Raw genomic sequence first — 22,196 nt, 5'->3', positions numbered from 1 at the left:
AGAAGGATCCCAGCATAAGGAGTAAGTAAATAGTTTATTTTTAATGGCATCCCAGATCATGTCTGAGGATGTCATTTAAAGATCTGACTGCAGCTGCATCACAAAAGTAAAGTAAATGAATTTATAATGCTTTGTCTCAAAATAATTTAAATTTTTTTTAAATTATGTTGTCAAAACACTCAGTAAATAGCGAGTGGGTATTGATACTGTTTCCCATGCAATGACGTTAGCCGATCATAACAGTGGATGATTTGTGAAAAGCCATTTCAGGTCATTTTAGACAAAGGGTCAGAATGATGGTTGAAATATATATTTTTTCCACTTTTTTTTTTTTTTTTTTTTTATAAAAAAACTTTATTAACATTGTAAGCAAACCTCAAGGAACATATTAAAATAACAATATATGTCATGACCCCTTTTAAACTACAGTTGCGGCTCTCTCATAACCCCTTCACATAAGCCACTTGCCAGTGTGGCATCTTTGCATCTTTGTGTCATTTTTGCAGTCTTCGCTATATTGTTGTTACATCTTTTTAGTTTCATTTCTGGCACCAACTGTAACTAGTCCAACTTACACTGTTCCAAGCAGGATTCAAACCAGTACCAAACAGCATGGGAGGCGGACACTCTAACAAGGATGCTAAAGACAGCAGCCTCTAGCATCAGTTGCTAGTACACCTCTTGAGGCCAAGAGGGTGAGGTTTACCAATACAGCTCTAACTATCTAAGTTAACAATGTTACAAAATCACAGCAACAAGTCTACTCACCCGAATGCACTACTTGACAGCCAATCAGGGGTACATTTCCCAAAAGCATTGTTTGAACTTTATTGGTATTGACAAAACTTGCTAGTCATGACCATAGTTGTTTTTTTGGGGAATACAACCCAGAATAGTTACACTCTGCAGCTAAAGCACATAAAATTAGGACAGTTTGTATTTTCTTACCACTCATGATGATTCGCAAGTTAGACTGTTTTAAATTATTTGTTATCCTTGTGGAAATTTGATGGATTATCATATCCGTGATAACACACGTACATCACGGAGACGTCTATTTGACTATTTGCATTTATATCCAGAAGATGTATTTTGTAGAGTGTTTGCTCATCTGCAATACGTCTATAGGACGTAACCTATTAGATGTCATAAGAGGTCTATTAAATGTCTTTAAGATGTTTATGATTTAGAATGCATGTAAAACTGACATCTTACAGACGTCTGTCAGATGTTTGTACACAAAAGATGCTTTCTAGATCAAGTGATCTTTAACAGACATCTTGCAGACGTTACGTGTGCTATGTGGGATAGTATCCCATAGTATACATCACAGAGATGTCTATTTGATGTCTCCATTTACATCTGTAAGACGTATTTTTTAGAGTGTTTGCTCATTTGCAATACATCTATTGCACGTTTCCTATCAGATGTCAAAAAGATGATTATTAGATGTCTTTAAGATGTTTTTAAGATTTAGAATGTAAGACTGACATCTTACAGACGTCTGTCAGATGTTTGTACACAACAGATAGAAGGAGTCTTGCATATCTCCTTGTAAAAGTGCACGTTTTTATCAGTCCAAAAGGAAACATGACAAGTTTCCAGCCTGCCACAATAAGCACTTCTGAAGAAGAACTAATCTCTGGATTTGTGGCATCAAATCTTTGAAAGCTATTCAAGAGGTTTTTTCAAGAGACTTCAGTAGCAAATTCTTGGGCACCTTTATAGGCTGGTGTAAGCTGGAATGTGCACCAGTAAATTCTGGCTACACAATAATACTACACTACTGTCGCAAAGTCTGAAACTCAACTCAAACAACACTCAAATTGACTGACACAGCCTGTCTGTACCCAGCAACCCAGAGACTTGTTCAAACACAGATTCCACCTTAGGAAGGGAATATATGCTTCACGACAACGTTTAAAATGAACGTGTTTGTCACTGGTGTAATTCATATGGAAATTTTCCCTCTGATGGCATTTAAGTCAGACGCACACACAGAGGAAGTGGTCGAGGGTGTATTGTTGTAATTCACAGTTCAATTTAAGAGTCATCTGTTTAAATTAGAGCACAGAGACAGAGTGCGTGCGCGCACAGGGAGACGCCGCTAGAAGTATTCATCACTGTCGAGCTGTGTGTGTGCAGATGTGAGAGAAGAGGATGGGGTGTGTTCATCTGTTTGTGCCTTGTTTAATGTGTCTGATAAAGCTGCCATGTCTATAAGATAAAACACGAATTTCAAAACATTTAATCCACTAAATGACATTGAGGATACTGTCACACACATAGTCTGAAGTCTTCCTGTGTTAGATGATCTTTTTAGCCAGGCCAGATTGATTAGGCTGGTCTGTTTGGAGGTTTTAGACTGATTTTAGGCACTGGAGACCAGCTGGACAACCAGCTAAACCAGTTTAAAACCAACTTGATCAGGCTAGGTGATCATTTTACACCAGTTATGACCACCAAATTGTTTTGGACCTGTTTAAAGGTCAAATTAATGTTTGTTTTTGATACAATGGATTTCAGTCATATTGAACGTATACTGACACCTAGTGGTGTGGATGTAGTATCACACAAAACCAAAAATGTTAAGTCATCATTGTCGTTGACTAGAGTCTTCATCACATGTGTATCTACAACAGTAACGGTGAACTTTTTTGATATCGTTCATCTTGAACTTTATGTCATACTGACATCTAGTGGTGTGGATGTACAGTCCCGGTGGCGCCATAACAGAGAATAATTTTTAGGTCTACATATATTGTCAGTAGCAACAAGCATTTGTTTATTTACAATTATTTAGAACTTATACTGAACTATAACTAGTGATGTGGTATCACACAAAAATCTTAAATTGCCATTGGCTTTGACTGGAGTCTTCTTCACATGTGTATCTACTGTATTTCATTAAAGGTGAACTTGTTCATCTTAAATTTTAGTCATACTGACATCTATTGGTGTGGATGTATGGTTGTATCGTGCAAAATGTTCTCAGTTACCAGTTCTAAGTGGCGGCATAACACAGAAAATTATTTTAAGGTCTACACATATTGTCAGAAATGGATTGAATATTTTAAGGCAGTGGCTATTTGCATTAAGTGTAAATAGTGATAGAGGCTATTTACACTAAGTGCAAAAATAACAATAGATGCTATTTACACTAAGTGCAAATAGCAATGGGTTTTATTTATACTAGATGTGTAATGGTACACAGATGTCACGGTTCGGCCAGCCCAAATTGTCTCCAGATAGAAAAGTTGATGTGTTACATAATGTGTCTTCCAAATATAATCAGTTTTACTCTAAAATGAGTTAAGTATGATCACTTCACATCTGTTTTAGAATTTACCACAAATTATCTGTACTTCATACTAAAACATGCTGGTGTTTCTTTACATAGTATGGATTATTTAAGTAAATATGTCATTTGTATGGGTTAGATCAAGTAGAAAGATTTTGTTTTTGTTCTAGTGCGTCACCCTTGAATTTTTGTTGTGCCCTTCTGGCCATCTCATTAGAAATTTCCTGGGAGCACCAGTCCCAAACGGTAGAAATGCAAAATTGAGCCAGCCATGAAAAATTTATTGTGTAAGCAAAAATTCCCAATAAGGTGACAAAGATTTATTTAAAAAAAAAGTATTTGCTGGTCATGTGATCTCAAGATGTCTGAACCTATAAGGCAACCCTCTTTATTATTAGTTTTTTAATGAGGTTTCTTGTTCATCAGCAAAATCTTGACATCAACATGTTCAAACACACATCTAACTACATACACTCACATGCGCACCAGGTTCACTCTCCTGTTTTCTCTATTACAGACACCCCTGACCCGTCGCCTGTCGTTCTGTCTGTGCTGTGAGATTGATCAGAGGTCTGTAAACAGGAAATGAGTTGGCATTTCTCTGTAATGAAAAATACAGTTTCCAGCCCGCATTCACTGAGATTGACATTTTCCATTATGGCCTAAAAATGTACATATGTTTCTCCATCAGAACGCCGTGTGGCTGTTCTGGCATCAGTTTTTTGGTCAGGTCATCAATCTTAGCCTCTCTCCCTCTCTCTCTCTCTCTCTCTGCTGTGCTGCACCACTCACCAGCGTGATTTATTGAAACAGAGGTGGCGGAACCCAATGGTGCTAGGGGCCGGTAAATCCTGATAAAAACTTGGATAAAAGCAATTTAATGCTATCACTCATGTAATACTGGCCTCTGTCATGAAGTGTATGCACTGGAGAGTGTGTGAGTATGTGTGTGCATGTTCTACAAAACAATACTGCAATAGTGCAAAGTTCTCCATTTGATGATGTGATCTGTTAACATCTACGGAAATGTCAACCTTAAAAATAGGTATAAATCATGTCTTCATAAGAATTACAAGCAATTATGAAGATTTATTTTAAGGTTTGTTTGTTAGTTAACTCTTGCTGCATGAATGTGCATACATACACAGATCTCATAGCAGATCCAGACAGGTGGAGCTGGGGGAGGTGGAGGGTTTCAGAGGAACTCTAATAAGGTGCTGCAGGATCAACTTACAAGAAACACTGAACAAGCCTATTTAAATGTTGAGCAAGCATCTCATTGCAGATTCAACAGAGGCCAATCAGCTTGTGCCATGTAAGTGATGTGATTTCTATCAGATTGCATGTAAAGGATTTATTAGCTTGCACCATCTAGAGTTTCATGGCTGAACTAGATATATTATTGAATTATTATAGATAAGATATAGATATATTATTATATACTGAAGACCATTTCTGCCACTGAATATAAAATGAAAGAAAGGTTATTGCGACTTTTTATCTCACAATTCTGACTTTTTTTCTAAGAAATGCATGATACAAACTTTTTTCTTTATTTGCAATTGTCTTTATTTTTCAGTTCTGTTCTCAGAATTCCAAGTTTATATCTCACAATTGAGTCTGCATCATGCAATTCTGATAAGAAAAGTCAGAAGATAAAACATGATATAAACTCACAATTCTGACTTTTTTTCTCAGAATTGTGTGATATAAACTCACAATTGCGAGAAATAGTCCAATTGCGAGATTGCGCAATTCTGACTTTTTTCTCACAAATGCGAGTTTGTGTCTTGTTATTTATATCTTACAATTCTGAGAAAAAAGTCAGAATTGTGAGTTTATATCTTGCAATTGCAAGTTTAAAACACAATTCTGACTTTAGAACTCACAGTTGTGAGTTTATATCAAACAATTTGACAGACAATTTGATTTTTTCCCTCTCACTTCTCACTTAATAACAAATAGCAAATCAGACTTTTTTCTCTTAATTGCATTATATAAACTCACAATTCTGAGAAAAAATGTATAACTTGTTAGTTTATATCGCAATTCTGACTTTTTTCTCAGAATTGCGTGATATAAACACAGAATAGCAAGAAAGTCCAATTGCAAGACTTTTCTAACTTTTTTCTCACAAAATTAAAGTTTGTATCTCGCAATTCTTACTTTTTCCCTCAGAATTGCATGATATGAAACAATTCTGAGAAAAAAAGTCAAAATTGTGAGTTTATACCTTGCAATTCTGACTTCATTTCTCAGAATTGTGATATATGCTCGCAATTGTGAGTTATAACTTTGGAATTGTGTTTTGAAACTGTTGTGTTTTAAAGCAATTGGGAGTCAGAATTGGGAGATATAAACGTTTTTTCTCAGAATTTTCTTAGTTTATATCTCTCAATTTTGACTTTTTTCTCACAAGTGAGGCAGAAAAAAGACTGATATGTTCTTAGAATCTCACTTCTGACTTAACTCACTTTTTTTTCAGAACTGCATGATATAAACTCGCAATTCTGAGAAATAAATTCACAATTCTGAGACAAACTGCCACTTTATTGTGAATTAATTTCTCAGAATTGCGATTTCTCGAATTTTGCGAAAAAAAGTCAAGTCTGAAGTCAATTCAAAAGGCAATTCTGACTTTATAACTGGTATTTGTTAATTGTTAGTTTATATCTCAATTCTGACTTTATAACTCATAATTGCACACTGTGAGAAAAAAAAAAAATCTAAATTGTGAGATAAAAAGTCAAAGTTACCTTTATTATTTTTTATTCAGTGGCAGAAACAGGTTAATCACAGGTAGATTAAAAATTCCAACATTTCTGTGCATGTTTATACAGTAGAGTATGTGCAAAAGGCCTTGGCAAGCCTCAAGAGACCATTTAATTCAGCATGGTAGACATTAAATCAGAATGTGCATTGAAGATGCATGACCGTCAGAAAGCTAGCAGTGGTATCATGTTGATCTTCTGCTCTAGTAGACTGCACATAAGAAGAGAAACCTAAACTTGCTGTGCACACACACACACACAACAAACAAACACTTGTTCATCTTACACTGCATTATCAGTCATGCAGCCTAAACACTCTAACAGCATTTCCACAACCTAATTTCAGCATTCCAATAACATTATCTCCATTCCTAGCATGAGCTTGCTGGCATAGTTGCTGGTTGTGATTAATCCTAATAAACACTCTCTGACATTAATGATGAAAGCTGTTCATTTCAGCTGCGCAGGCCATGTGTGTCTTCAGTACCATCTTCCTGCAGTTTATATGCATATTAAAAATGCACTTAATTTGATTCTCAATCCACTGCATCTATATGCCGTTTTCTCCAATTTACTTACGAATTATCTAAAGGAAGAGAAGACAAAACCGCAGCATTTTTCTTGTCACTTTGTTAGATGTGGCATGCCATCTGGCCACCTGTTATCAGTGTGATCCCACAAAATCACACCAGTGACACCAGCGGCAACACCAAGATAATTAGCATTAAAAACAACACTGCTTTTTCAAAGAAGGTGAAGTGTGCGGTTGCCACATCAGTCTCACTGTTTCCTAAAGACTTGGCTGTCATGCTAAAAAAAAATGGATGGGAGGTCTTGTAAGTCATTGGTTGTTGTTGTTAAGGGTTTGGTAATGCCTCCTTCAAGAACAGAGTCATGAATTAACTTGACCATTTGAAGGAATTACTGTTTACACAATTTAAATTCATTCATACTTGTGCCAAATGACTCATTTGTCTTCCTCTCCCATACAGTTGACAAACTTGGAAATTATTCGTAATACAAATATTCTGTTAACAAGTACAATAATTTCTAAGAGAAGTGATTTTTCACACATCACAGGTCTCATATTTCATACTTCTATAACACTGTTGTTGCATTCTCAGTAAACAATTATCTTTCATCACTGTTTTAAACATAATAATTCATATTTTAATTATAAAGTTTCTTATTTTAATTATGTAAGTAAGTTTAGGATGTTAATATCACAACAACTGAAATCTGTTTTCATTCAAATCAACTAACATAAACCATCAAATGCACAGTAACAATACACACAAGCTAAAGAATCCCCCAGTAAATTAAGAACAATAGCTATAGTACCAGAGTAAGTACCATTAACTAATAATATATAACTAGTAACATATCAGATGCTACAAATAAAAAGAGAGAGAGAGAAAGAGAGAGAGAGAGATCTGTATTAAATGTGTAACATTTGCCTTAAACCCCTGTGAATTTTGACCCTGCATTAAGATGATCGTATAGACTTAACACTGAACCAGGTGGGATTCGTGTACTGATTGTGAAAAATATCCAACACAGTCCCACGACAATTCATAATTAATTTGATTTATTGCAAATTTATATAAATTCATGCAACCTCATTTTTATACAATCTGCTCTCCACACTTGGTTTAGCAGTGGGCTTAGGGATGAGGCTTCATACTTTTTATATCACATCAATAATTTAAATACTTTTTAAAATGCATATTTTTTATAATCACATTGTACAAATTCACATTAAATGAAACGGCTATATATTCTTGTGAAATTAGGTTGAAATATTGATTTGTCAGAAAACATTCATTTATGAGATGACAGGCTTGTGGCAAGCAGCTGAATGACACCTTAAAGACAACAGCTGATTGACTGATTCATTCATTCATTCATTCATTCATTCAATCATTCATTCATTGAACAAATCAAAATAAGAATGTACTAATGCTGAATGAAAAATAACATTGAGTCTAACCTTGAAAAATAATGTGATGACCACACAATTATGCATAATCAAATGCGTGAACAATCACATTATGATTATTTGAGCGTAAACTTTGTCCTCAAGAACAAACACACACATAGAGCAGGATGCTTCTCATCAAAGCCGCAGGTATTGACAGATCCCTCCGACACCTGTCACACACATCACTCCACCCTCCCTGTGGACAAGAATCCACCAATGTCAAAGCCCTCCTGCTGATACACGCACATACCTTCAAGAAAAACGGTTTGTTTACAGGTGTCTCTTTTTAAAGGAATCTCAGAGGAAAGCTAAAAATGGTGGCCCTTCATAAAACATGCAAGTAAACACGTTTGGTGACAAACAAGTAAACAAGATCTAACAAAATTCAGATGGAAACATATACTACATACCTGCCATTTATACCACACCAGTGTTGGTTCTGATTGGGTGACACACAACCGTTCATTCATTTTTTTTGTTATATGCGTGACTATGAAGAAACTTAAATGGTAGCATAAGGAATGATTCATAAAAAAAGTGGTGAAAATTACTTTTTATAAAGAAAGTTAGGTAAACAAGTTAGCTAAATAAGTAAATCATGAAAATCAATACATTTTAATTTCTGGGTGTACTGTTGCTTTAAATAAAAACAAACGAAAATATAGCTTCAAGCAGTAATTAAAGGAGAAGACTTCCAAAACAAAGATTCACATATAATTGTACTCACCCCCTTGTCATCCAAGATGTTTATGTCTTTCTTCAGTCATAAAGAAATTATGTTTTTTGCATTTTTCTCCATATAATGGACTGGTATGGTGCCCTGATTTTGAACTTCCAAAATGCAGTTTAAATGCGGCTTCAAACGATTCCAAATGCGATTGTAAACGATCCCAGTCTTATCTAGCGAAACGATCGGTTATTTTTAATGTAAAGAATACAATTTAAATAATTTTTAACCTCAAATGCTCGTCTTGCCTTTCTCTCCCTGAACTCTGTGTATTCTGACTCAAGAAAGTAAGGGTATGTCAAAAAACTCTGATCATATTTTTTCCCTCAACTTCTTAAAATCTTCAAAAAAAAAAAAAATCAGTCTCATGACAATAAACCAAAATTACTATAAGAGCTAATAGCATTTTTTGGAAATTTCATTATAATGTTTGACCACAAGTTGGCACTAGTGCCAAACTTTTAAGTACCTGCCGAGTACACATACCAGATTTCGTACTAATGTATGAATATGCTCATTCATTTTTTTTTTTTTTTTTTTTTTTTTTTTTTGACATAATTTAAATTGGCACCCAAAATGGCCAACATGGGAAAATTAGGTATTGTTTGATTCTGTATGTTCCTCCAAATCTAAATAGACCAGTCTTCTGATTTTTGGCCAAAGCGTTTAGAAGTTCTAAGCATAAATAGCCATTTTTCATATCTCCTGAACACTAGGTGGTGCTGCAGTGAAACTGTGCAAGTAACCTCAGGTCATTGTTATCATAACATACACCAAGTTTGGTCTGAATACGACAAAGTATTGGAAAATTAGAGCCTTGTGTCAAATTTGGCGAGCTTATTGTCAAAATCATTTGCTCAAGAAGAGTTGGGTCTATCAAATAGTTTTTCATAACTTTTTGCCAGGATGGTCTGAAGATGTTGATTTTGGTAAAAAATTTAATTAACTGTCTTGGATGAGTTCCAAAAAGTAGGTTTTTTGAACAATTCAAAATGCAGTAAAAATGGCAAAAGTCATTATCATAAACATGAGTGGTGGTGCTAGAAAGTTTGAGTTAGAGACACCAAATTTGCTGTGGTTAATGTTGAGTCTGTCCTCTGTCAGTGTGCCAAATTTCATAAATTTTCCGCCAGCATTTCTATGGGCTGCTATAGCCTCCCTGAGCAAGAAAAACGAATACAATAGGTGCCATAGCACCTTTACTGCTTGGCCCCTAATGATTAAAATTAATAAGCTACTACTAAGAATATTTTGGATTTTCATGCATACCCTTCAAAGTTTTCCAGTTAACAACAAAGGAGAAAATGTAATATAGGTTTCTTGTGTTGTGTAGGTTGTAATGAAAAAAGGGAATGAGGGGAGAGTTATGTGGGAGCTGACCACCTCTGCAGTAACACCAGCCAAATTCTTATGAGCTGACCTCCCCGCTCTCCTCCGAGGCCAGAGCTGCTCATAGATTCCATCTGTCTTCTCTCCCTTTTCGCATTTCTTTCGCCTGACATGCTGTACATCTCATTTCCGTGTGCCGCTCTTCCCCGGGGCTGTGGCAGGACTTGCCCTCTGCACTCAGTAGGCGTTGAGTGGCCAGATTCAAACCGATAACCTCCGGCCCCTCTCCCTTTTTATATCTCCTCTGCTTCTCTATCTTACTCACTCGCTCATTCTCCTATAGACATTTTAGCTGTAAATCTGTTGCTATTCCAGAGAGACTGCAGCTGACACGTAAACAAGGACATATGCAATAACATACACATGCACTCAAGGGATGCTGAATAATACTGAAGAATAAAAAAATGAATAATATTTTACCAGATGATTGTAATTACCCCACTGCACACTTATTTAAACTGAATGAAATATTGATTTGTGTCCTTTTGTTTCATTAAAGCTCACATGAATTTAAAATTGACTTTATTTTCTTTGGTAGCACACTAGTCTTGTGGTGAACAATTTATCCATTCTTCATTAAACCCACAGAAAATAATTGTTTTTGTATTCTAGAATCAAAATTTGGTAAGTTTACTTCTTCTTCTCTGATGATGTTGTTTGGATGGCATGGCAAAGCATTATGTGAACCAGAATTGTGACTAAGTTTACTTCAGTATTACGATATAATTTCTGTGTGAAGCAAAATAGTGAATATGAAGAAATAGAGGATAGCGCACATCCTCACCAACTCTACCCAGGTAACAAATTTTAGCTTATAAAAACGTGGGAGCACCATTTTGACACAAATGTTTCCTACTAGTTTTATTCTTACCCAAAATATAACATTATTCAGTCATTTATTTGTAATATTTTAAGAATGTCAAAATGTCCAGTTTTTTGCCATGATTATAATGTTATTTAAAGGTTACAAAAACTTTTCTTAGAACACTATATACAAATTTATTTTTTTTAAATAAAATGGTATTTGAATGTCTTTTCCATATTCTGAACGTTGATGTAAAGTTTCCTTGTCATGAACGTTATCTGAAGTTTACAAAAATGTTTCTTACGACATTAATTTTACTTGTACCAAAAATATAACGTTATTTGAACATTTATTTGTAAAATTCTAAGAACGTTAAAATGTCCTGTTTTCTTGTCAAGATTAAAGATTACAAAAATATTTCTCAGAACACTGAACTAATTTTATTTACTCAAAATAAAACAGGACTTGAATGTCTGTTTTCAGTATCCCGATCGCTGATGTCCAGTTTTCCTGCCGTGATTAGAACGTTATTTAAATATAAAAAAAATGTTTCTTACGACATTCTAGTCATTTTATTTTTACCAAAAATATGTTATTCACACATTTATTTGTTTTATTCTAAGAACATTAAAATTTCATTTTCTTGTCATGATTGTAACATTATTTAAATGTTACAAAACAGGGTTTCTCAGAACATTGAACTAATTTTATTTTTACCCAAAATAAAACAGTATTTGAAAGTCTGTTTTTTAATATCCTGATCGCTGAAGAGCAGTTTTCTTGTCGTGATTTGAACGTTATTTAAAGGTTACCAAAAAAAAAACAATACAAAAAGTTCGGGGGTGTGACAGTTCATCCCCTCCTGGAAGGCACGACTTCGCGTCGTAGAGAAAAAAGGGAGGGGGGGAGGGGGACTTAGGAGGACGAAGGAGTGGATGTGGAATGGTGACAGGGGACGATGAAGGGCTGGCAGGAAGTCAGTGTCGGAGGAGGCTCTGGTGGAAGACGGACTCCCGGGAGGAGGACAATAAACAAGGTTCAAGGAGGTGATGATGGAGGGAGGAGCCAAGGAGGAGACAGGAGGGCCCAGGGCGGATCAGATGGAGGGAGGAGCCAGGGAGAAGACAGGAGGGACTTGGAGCAGAAGGAGCCAGGTGGGACCCAGACCGCAGCCATGATGGTGGCCCACGGTGGAGCTGACGGAGGGAGGAGCCATGGTGGAGGAAGGGCTCCGGGGCGATCCTCGGCTCATTCGCTCTCCTTCGTGATGGTTCATGTCGCGGTGGGCTTTGGCGCTCCATCTGCGGTGGGCTCGTTAAGCTTTTGTATGGGTATAAGATAAAGAGATTTCAAATATGGTCATGCATAATATGTGCTTTGTAGATACTAATAAACAGTCAATATGGTAATAAAAAGCATGCTAATAAGCAACTAGTTAATAATGACAATTGGTCCTTAAAATACGAGAATATGAGATTGTTAATTGCCTAAATCTATTTAATCTGTTCTTTTAATGGGCAAAGCCATGTAGATTGTTTGTTGAAAAATTTGAAACCAGCACTCTAAATGCTCCTTTTGGAAAGAGTAATACTTACACTGTGATTGTGCATGTGTGCCACTTAAGGACCGGGAAATAACCTAGATTAATAGAAACCGTCTGCTCATTTTGTGTAATTGCTTTAAAATGACCTCTCTTATTCTCTTATAAGCCCATATCAGAATGTCTTAGTCACTTCTGGCCCTCAGGAAGGAGAGATAGGAAGATATTGTAATTATGAAAACCATCCTGGCAGCGGCGTGCCCTGCTAATGCTCAGGTATGTGTTTATCAATACTTTTTTAATTATACATGGCTCACCATTCACATAATGAAACGTTGAAACCTAGCGTACGTGATATGGTGATTCTAATTGCCTCATGGTGCTTTCAGTGAGGTTAATGTTGAACAGTAAAACACAGGAAGCGAGTTGCTGCTGAGAGTCTCATTTAAATACTGCGGCTCTAATTTCCTAATTTAATTTCCTGGGCGGTACAGCCACATTACCCACGGGGCCGAGAGGTGATGTTTCATGACTAAACCCTGATGAAATGCACCCCTTCATACAAATCATACAGGGGGAAAAAATCAATATAGTCTAGGGTTTTCAGACCTTGGTTTCTCTGCGTGAAAGCATTATGCTCCAGTCCTGTTACCCAATCTGACTGAGATATCACAGGCTTTATTATGAATCAATGGGCTCTGCTTTGATTCAATGCATCCTGCTTTTCCCGTAAGATGACAAAATCTGTAGTTCTCCTCCCTCGAGGGAATTAGGAAATGCTTATGAAATGCTTTATGAATGTTCTCAATTAGCATTTAATACAGGCAAATAGATATGGGGGGAAATGGTGGGTGAGGAGTAATGTAAGTTATTTCAGTACATCCCATTGATTAGGGTTCATTCTGTGGCTGTGAAAAACGACCCTCACATGCACATCCTGACCTATAAACAACACTACAATAAACCAGAAATATGATTTTACAAATTATGGTAAAAATATTTAAAACGTCTTTTCACACTGAGGACAATTGAGGGACTCAAACACAACTATTTAAAAAGGTTCAAACACTCACTGATGCTACAGAAGGAAACATGATGCATTAAGAGCCAGGGGGTAAAAACTTTTGAACAGGATGAAGATGTCCAAATTTGTCTTATATGGTTGAAATATATATATATATATTTCCATTTAGTACTGCCCTTCGGAAGCAACAGAAGATACTTGTGTGTTTCCCTGAAGAATTAATTACAATTTACCTTAATTTTTAAATTTAAAAAGATTTCAGAATTCTTAATCCTCAGTGTAAAAAGATGGATCTCAAAATCATACAGTCACTGCTGGAAAGGGTTCAAATACACAAAAGATGCTGGAAAAATGAAGAATCTGCAGGACCTAGAGGATTTTTCTGAAGAACAGCACTCAGTTTAACTGTTCAGGACAAACAAGGGACTCATAAACAACCATGCAGGGTTATTTTATTGATTTCAGCTATTTTTTTTTACATATACACAGTCTTGTGGACTATATGTAAACATATTTTCTGTAAAATATCTTACTCAGGATAGTACTAAATAAAAAAATATCTCTCTTATTTTGTCAAATTTCCTTACATTTTCAGAGATTCTGCAAGGGGTTCCTAAACTTTTGCCTAAAACAGTGTGTGTATGTATATATATATATATATAAACCAAATGAGCTGAAAGGGCCTGGTTAGGGGACCATCTAAAGCCAGCTATGAGCTGCAAACCAACATAAAATCGATCAGTAGCCCCTTTCATACATACAGTTTTTACCGGTAAATTACCGTTAAGAGATAATGTCTAAAATACCGGTAAATACGCTCTAGCAATTTACCAGTATGAGAAGTTGTAACATTACCAGTAAATTACCAGTAATGTGCTTTGTGTGAACGCAGAACGAGATTACCGTTATGAGCATGTATGAGTTCAGAATGTGCTGAGGTAAGACCAGGGTCAGTTGTAACATTCTGACACAGATGACGCATTTACTCTGAGCTGTATAGTTCGGTTTGAAGTAGTCTAATACGATGTATTAGCACCCGCATGAATGTGATTGTTTCACACAAAAATAAAAACCATCAACAAAAACACTGACTGTGTTTACCCCTCCGTGTTTACGGAGGCGCAGCCATTTAAAGGTAATTTCTGATTAATGATGTCACAGAATTTACCGGTAGTTTGAAAAGGATGTATGAATGGTGTTTTACCGGTAAAAAGCCGGAACGTCAGTGGCTGTGTGATCAGTTCATTTTTGTATTTACAGGTAAATTTATTTGTTCCGGTAATTTACTGGTATTACTATGTGGGCTATTCACGCCAAAGATGAAAACTACAATGATAACTGTAACTATAAAGTTTCAATAATCCTTCTAATTCTATGACAATAGCAAAGACCACACCACAGCTATAACATTAAAGAGATAGTTCACCCAAAAATTACAGTTCTGTCATCATTTACTCACCCTCGTGTTGTTTCAAACCGCTATTTCTTGCTTTCTTTTGTAGAACATAAAAGAAGATATTTTTAAGAATGTTGGTAACCACAGTTTTGGATAGCATTGACTTGCTATGAATGAATAATCAATCAATTAATCAATAAATGAATAAATAAAAATGCTGAGACATTTCTCAGATTATCTTCTATGTTCCACTAAAGTAGAAGGTAATACAGTTTTGAAACGCAAGGGAGAGCAGATGATGACACTGTTTTTATTTGGCAGCAGCTATTTGCACTATTAGCAATAAAGGCTATTTACACTAAGTGCAAATAGCTATAGATTCTATTTACACTATGTTAAAATAGTAGGATTTTCTGCTATTTAGATTACTTATTGCAAATAAGTAATCTAATAAGGGCAATTAAGTGCACCTCAGTACTGTAGTGAATTATAAAGCAGCATGCAATAATAATGTATTGAGTGTAAATTATAATTTGATTTCAAATTATTAAATGGATGCCACCTTATTGGGACAAAAAAACCCTCCCTACACCCTACCCTTCTTTATTTTCAACTTTTTGGTTATTTCATTCATTTTTATTCAAAATAAATGTCTTTCCAATGAGATGAGATTATAAAAAGGAAGATCAAAAGTTTGGCAAAAGGTGGATTCGAACTCGGGTCAATCACATCAAAAAGAATATAATACACACTTTACCCCCTACACAACTGGAGCTGTCATTTGACAGTCGTCTTTTTTAGTGTTGACTACCCCAATCACACCTTGGTGGGAAGAGTTAGTGAAAATAGCCTCTGCCAACAAGGCTGGCACACAGTGTGAATAGACACTCTGTTTTTATTTTTGAGTGAACTATCCCTTTAATACCACAGAGAAATGCTATCATTGGAATTACATTTTTCTAGCTGATCAACCATAGAGACATTGACAGCCAATCAGAATCCATCCTACTTTAAAGAGCTTAAGCATTTAAAGCTGTGGACAGCATAACTGCAGCATTTGTGATTATCACTAATATGGTCCATTTGTGTGAAAGCTAATATTGTTGTAGTTAGTGTTATGGCTTTTGTTCTTGGTGTAAATGGGCCTTTAAAGTCATATTATTTTTATTTTTTTCATAAGTCATAAAAACAGCCAGTCGGAACCCAATGACTTTCAGTGAAATCAGATGTGGTAACTGATGTTGTAATCTTTTTTAGTGTAAGGTTTTTTCATTTATTTAATTTAAGTAAATGCTACTTTGTATGCAATGATATTAGTAGGGTTAGGGTTAAGGGGCAATCATGGCCTAATGGTTAGAGAGTTGGACTTGTAATGCTATTGTCATAGGTTTGAGTTTCAGTACCGTCACGAGTTGTAGGTGGGGGGGAGTGAATGTACAGCACTCGCTTCCACCTTTAATATCATGACTGAGATGAGACCATTGAGCAAGCCACCGTATCCTCAACTGCTCTCTGGGCGCCACTGCAAAAAATGGCTGCCCACTGCTCTGGGTGTGTGTTAACGTTGTGTGTTTGTTCACTACACACTCTTATGTGTGTGCACTTGGATGGGTGAAATGCAAAACACAAATTCGGTTGGGACATCATACTTGGCCACATGTCACATCCTTTCCATCTTTTTTTTTTTTACATTTTAAAGGCTGGAATACACTATACAATACACTATATACTGGAATACACTATTCAACTTTTGTCCCAATTTACAGTTTGGAGGAGTTAATGCTAGTTGCCTAAAGTCAAAGCCAGTCAGCAGATTTTGGGCAGTGGTAACCAACTGATTTCAACCATGTAGTATATGATGAGCACAGACACCAATTTTTTTAAGCTTTAGACTATGATTCCATCTTGTCAGAGGACATAAAACATGTTTGATATTTTGCAGATTTACATATTGTTTTCATCTGCTATGCTTCCAGCAGCAAGGCTCATGTTTCTGAGTTTGATGTGTTCGGAACAACTTGAAAGGCTGGGTGGTTTAGTGTATGATGGTCTGTTTTTCTCTGTAAGCATTTACAAACTCAGGAAGTGTATAATACCTGTCATAGCAATTGACATCTGGCCCAGCTCTGGGCCAAGCAAGCAGTTACACTGGGCCCAAGTGCAGCAAAGAATTACGGCCCTTGAGTGGCCCAGATCTGGACTACAGACACTGAATGAGCCAATGTCCCAAATCTCAGCCAAATAGTTTTTTTGAACTGGCCAGAACAATTTTAAGTGACACAAGCAACCTTTGAATCAATGTTAAAAGTAGTTTATTTGTCAATGTTAATGACACTGAATTAATATAACTTTTGCTCCCGCTATTAATGTAAAAAAAAAAAAAAAAATTTCAATAAACCACCATTGTTGTGATCAGTGTTTGCTTTAGTTTGGCTCTTGGCTCTTTGTGCTTTAATGTTAGTTTTTCTTTGTTTTTTGTAACATTGTGTGAAAATACATTGTTTGAGGCAATAAAAGCTAAGATCCACTGGGATCAGATGATGGTGACCGTAATCATTGTGAGGTAATATAAATAATTGCTCATAATGTATGATACCCCAATTTGAGATTACAGTACAGCTATCATATTTTCATAAATTAACAGAAAATACAGAAAAAAAAAAAAAAATCTTTAAATTGCTGAATCAATTAGACATCAAGAATCAGCATATCAGCAAACTCAACAATGGTTACAATCAGCAAAAGAAAATTTTATGCAGAAATGCATGCTGGGTATCAACATAGTAAAAACTCATTCATGATTCCCAGCATGCATTGCAGTTGATCTGTTTATCTGAATTAGTCTGATGATTGTCACCATTATTGAGGTTTGTATGTTGAGTGTTGATGTCTAAATCTTTCTGAGAACTACTGTAGTTTTTTTTTTTTTTTAAACATTTGTGACACAGACTCATCAGTAATGAAAGATCATCAATATTATTTAGCATGTTTCTCAACTTTATTGCCACTTGACACCCATCACAAAAAGTAGTCTACTTCAAATTAATTTTAAAACATCTCTTTTTAATAGCATAAGTGTTTGCATTGACACACTATTGCAGCACAGAATCAAGAACCCAACTAAAGCAATCACTGATCACAGTAATGGTGGTTTGTTGAAATGTCACATTTTTTTTCAACATTAATTGATTTAATGCCATTAACATTGATTCAATGGTTTTCACCCGCTCTCTTGCCGTCTGGGACCCAATCTCAGCCTTCAGTAAACTACACAGAGACCAGTCTTCATCCAGAAACCCCAAAACTGAACCATAAAAAATTGCTATGTGGGTGTAGTGTATTTCAGCCTTAATTGTATAAATAGCGTATTTTGGATCTAAATGTCTTATTGGACATCCATGGTACTTCCATATGTCCAGGGATCATTGAGGTCAGGGTAATTTGTCCATAAAGAGTTCATACCTTATGCTAAGAACAAGCGTAAAGTATGTGAACCCAGTTAAAGTTCAGTACCCAACAGCCGTGGGCTTTATCCGTGTGTTCCTCCCACAGTGATAACTCGCACTTCAGAGGTTGTGACAAATCCAGAAAGGGATCGCTCTCAAGAGGCTTTCGCTCACAACTTCAATTAGATTGTATTGAACTTTATTAAATCATCTCCAGGCTGTCACTTCGTTGCGGTTGCCATGTGAGAATCATTATTTATTTCGCTGTCAGTAGAGCACTGACGGAGATTCCCACAGCGCTGACACTCCTGAACACTCATCTGACGGAGCCGCTTCCCGGTGGAAGAGGAAACAGCGCGTCCAACGACTCGAGGGCCGGTGGGGGGTGAATTATCCCCTGAAGATTCGGTGACTGGTTGTGGTGACCGCAGGAGGCTGCTTTAACAAATCCTCTCATTTCCTGAGTATTCAAATGCAAAGCAAAAACCAATTATTTTTTTTCTGTTTCAATTTTAAGCTGTGAATATGGCACTGAGTGACATAAAGGCCAAGAAATTGAAATGACAAGTTCCTATGGATCTATTCACACCTATTCAAACTATAGAGAGCTGTGTATGGTCTGATTGTAGAGAACAGATTTAGATGACATAGATAACATAATTGATTGTTGTGATGGATGTAAATACAGTCCACGTAATGTCTGCACTCATTTGTCAGTCAGTCAAACGCTGCGTTCAAATTATGTACTGCATTTGGGTATATTCCAGGGGTGCCCAACCCTGTTCCTGGAGATCAACTTTCCTGCAAAGTTTAGTTCCAACCCTAATCAAACACACCTGTCTGTAATTATCACGCACTCCTTGAGATCCTAATTAGCTGGTTCAGGTGTGTTTGGTCAGGGTTGGTGCTAAACTCTGCAGGAAAGTTGATCTCCAGGATCAGGGTTGAGCACTCCTGATGTGGACCTTTTAATAAAATTCTTTTCTATAGTAAGCATGTGTGTAGTACGAATACAATCTGGGATTGTGATTCCATTCTAGCTGTCGAGTTTCCGTTTCCGAGTCCAAACAGGTGTTCTGGTGTAAACCCTAAAAATAGATCAATCCAAAATGAATGTTTAATGGCCTGAAACTCTGTATTTATCTTGATTTATCCGTGATTTAATATGCTTCTGGCCATAGAGGTTTTTTGTTTGTTTGTTTTGTAATGGATGCTGAGGCTTTAATTCGGGTAGAATCTGTGTTTACTGGCCCGGTTTGTCTGCTTGCCTTCATGGCTGAAAGTCTTCCACCAACTGGCAACCCGGGGTGTCAGAATACCATTGGGTAAATTGGCAGTGGGCGGAACCAAACAAAGAAAAACAAAAACAGCCATTCTTATACTGAGTCGAATAACTGACTGCATGATTGTTTTTAGGAGAAACAATTGTGCAAACTTTTGCTTCCTAAATATCAGCAAACATATTATGGTATTTTACTTTTTAGTACAGTCAAAAAAAATCACATATGGCACCTTTAAATGCATAAAATGTTAAACATCCCTGTTGAAAAATCCAGCATATACGGGTTAGGTGTGTTTTGAAGCATGGCTGCTGGTTTAAGCTGGTCCTTAGCTGGCCATGAGCTGGTCCTAAGCAGCTAGCTCCTGCTCTGGACCAGCTTAGGACCAGCACATGACCAGCTTAAACCTCAACTCAAACCAGCAGCCATGCTTCAAAGCATACCTAACCAGCATATGCTGGATTTTTCAACAGGAATTTCACACTATTTTCCCCCTTAAATAAGTGCATGATTTGCGTATTTGAAGTCCGCATGGAATTTTCAGTTTGAAAGAATAACTACAACAAAAAAATGTTTATATAATGTGTATAAGTAATGACTACAGTGCCTGTTTCTCGGTTGCAATGAAGACTTCTTCCATCCAAACATTTGTATGCACATCGGCAAATACTCTATACAGACCTTATTTGCACATAATACATCACATATTTACTGTGCATCAACTAGTAAAACATAATATTCATTTATTTGTTCATAACCTTTTTAATATTCATGAGCTGGTGCCATTTTCCACATCTCACCCAGCATGTGTGTGCACCCCCACTGTCTGCACCGCTTTTTTTTTTCTTTTAAATACGCGACATGTGTTACTTTTAGGCGCAGCCAATGTGTTTGATATCATCATATGATGAAACTTTGAAAATATGTCCAGTGACATTGAAAAAATCTCCAGTGGACAGAAAGTCTGGGCTGTGATAATTAGATGTGACCTTAAGACAGTATAACACGGAACAGACCTCACAGTCTCGGTTTCATCAGAGGTTTTCTGCTAGAGGTGGAAATGGCAAACTGTGAGTGTGTGTCACTGAAAAAAAAAAAGTTGAATGAGCCTTGAAAGTCAATTATATACAAGCTATGACGTCATTTCAGCGTTTCACAAAAGCCAAACCACTGCCTGTTAATTGACCATAGAAATGGAGGTGTGCAAATGCTGTAAACAAACCTCTCCTGGAAAATTGCGAATTTTATTATACAAAAACTATTTTTTGTAGCAGCTTCCATATGTAGCTCGCTCCCAATACAGCATGCAGAACATGTTGAAGATTAGCTGCAAGGCGCAAAATTTATTACGAGACAAGCTTTGCCACACAAAATCAGTTTATTTAGCGTACTGAAGCATTTCCTCCATTGACTTCCATTCAAATACATTTTTGAGCGGATTTTGGATGGCTCCCCCTGGAGAAGGGCTGTGGTTGTGTTGCGTCAAATTAAAATGCAGTGTACTCAAGGTACTTTGTTTGCATTTGCCGCGACATTTTATCGCCAATCCTATATTCCCAGTCCCACATGGCAGAATAAACAGCAGGACTTCACTGCTTAATGTTAATTTGTTGGTGTTCTTCTAAATGAGGCTGATAAAATCAAATAAAACTATAGATATATGAATTAAAAAAATAATTACAGGATCATTATTTAAACAGATACAATTAGGATATGACCTGTAGCTACAGAATGAGCACTGGAAATGTGAAGAACAAGCAGTAGACACGTCCTGTGTGCTCTGTGGAAGAGATTGCTGGCATATTGATTGATATCCTGTTGACAAGACGAATGAAATGGGAAGGAAATGGGAGTAAAAGGTTTTGCTTGGCTGCACAAATTTGGTGAGCGGATCAAACTGGACAAAATATACAGGCTGCTTAATGTGAGCGGGTAAATCCACATCCAAGTCTGCCATCTACAGGACAACACTGATAAAAGAACATCGTCAAGGGTGTGGATGGAATAAAGGTTTGTAAATGTTGGATTCTGCACTGTTTTAATTGTACTTCTAGCTGATTTAGACTTGGTGTGGAAGATACAAAGATAATGTGTTCTGTATTTACACCAAAAGCACAAATTACTACTTTGACAATAATGAATGCATTAATTGAAACTCCGTTAATAGAGTTTGAATTGCATCTCATCCATTTGGTGGATGTCAAAAGTGGCAAGGTTGTAGTTAAGAGAAAACGAAAGAAGCTAAACTATGGTTTTGATTTACTATGGTACATCAGTACTACCAGTCAAATTTTATATAATAAGATTTCTAATGTATTTTCTGCTCACCAAGCCTACTATTATTTGATCCAAAGCACAGCAAAAACAGTACAATTCTGAAATATTTTTACTATTTAAAATAACTGTTTTCTATTTGAATATATTGAGATTTCTCAAAGATGAATTTTTCACATTACTCCAGTCACATGGTCCTTCAGGAATCATTCTAATATTCTGATTTCCTCATAAAATCAATTTAAAGCATCCCTGCTAAATA

This window comes from Labeo rohita, chromosome 20 (genome assembly GCF_022985175.1).
Source record: "Labeo rohita strain BAU-BD-2019 chromosome 20, IGBB_LRoh.1.0, whole genome shotgun sequence".
NCBI lineage: Eukaryota > Metazoa > Chordata > Actinopteri > Cypriniformes > Cyprinidae > Labeo > Labeo rohita.
Note: the sequence above shows the minus strand (reverse complement) of the source record.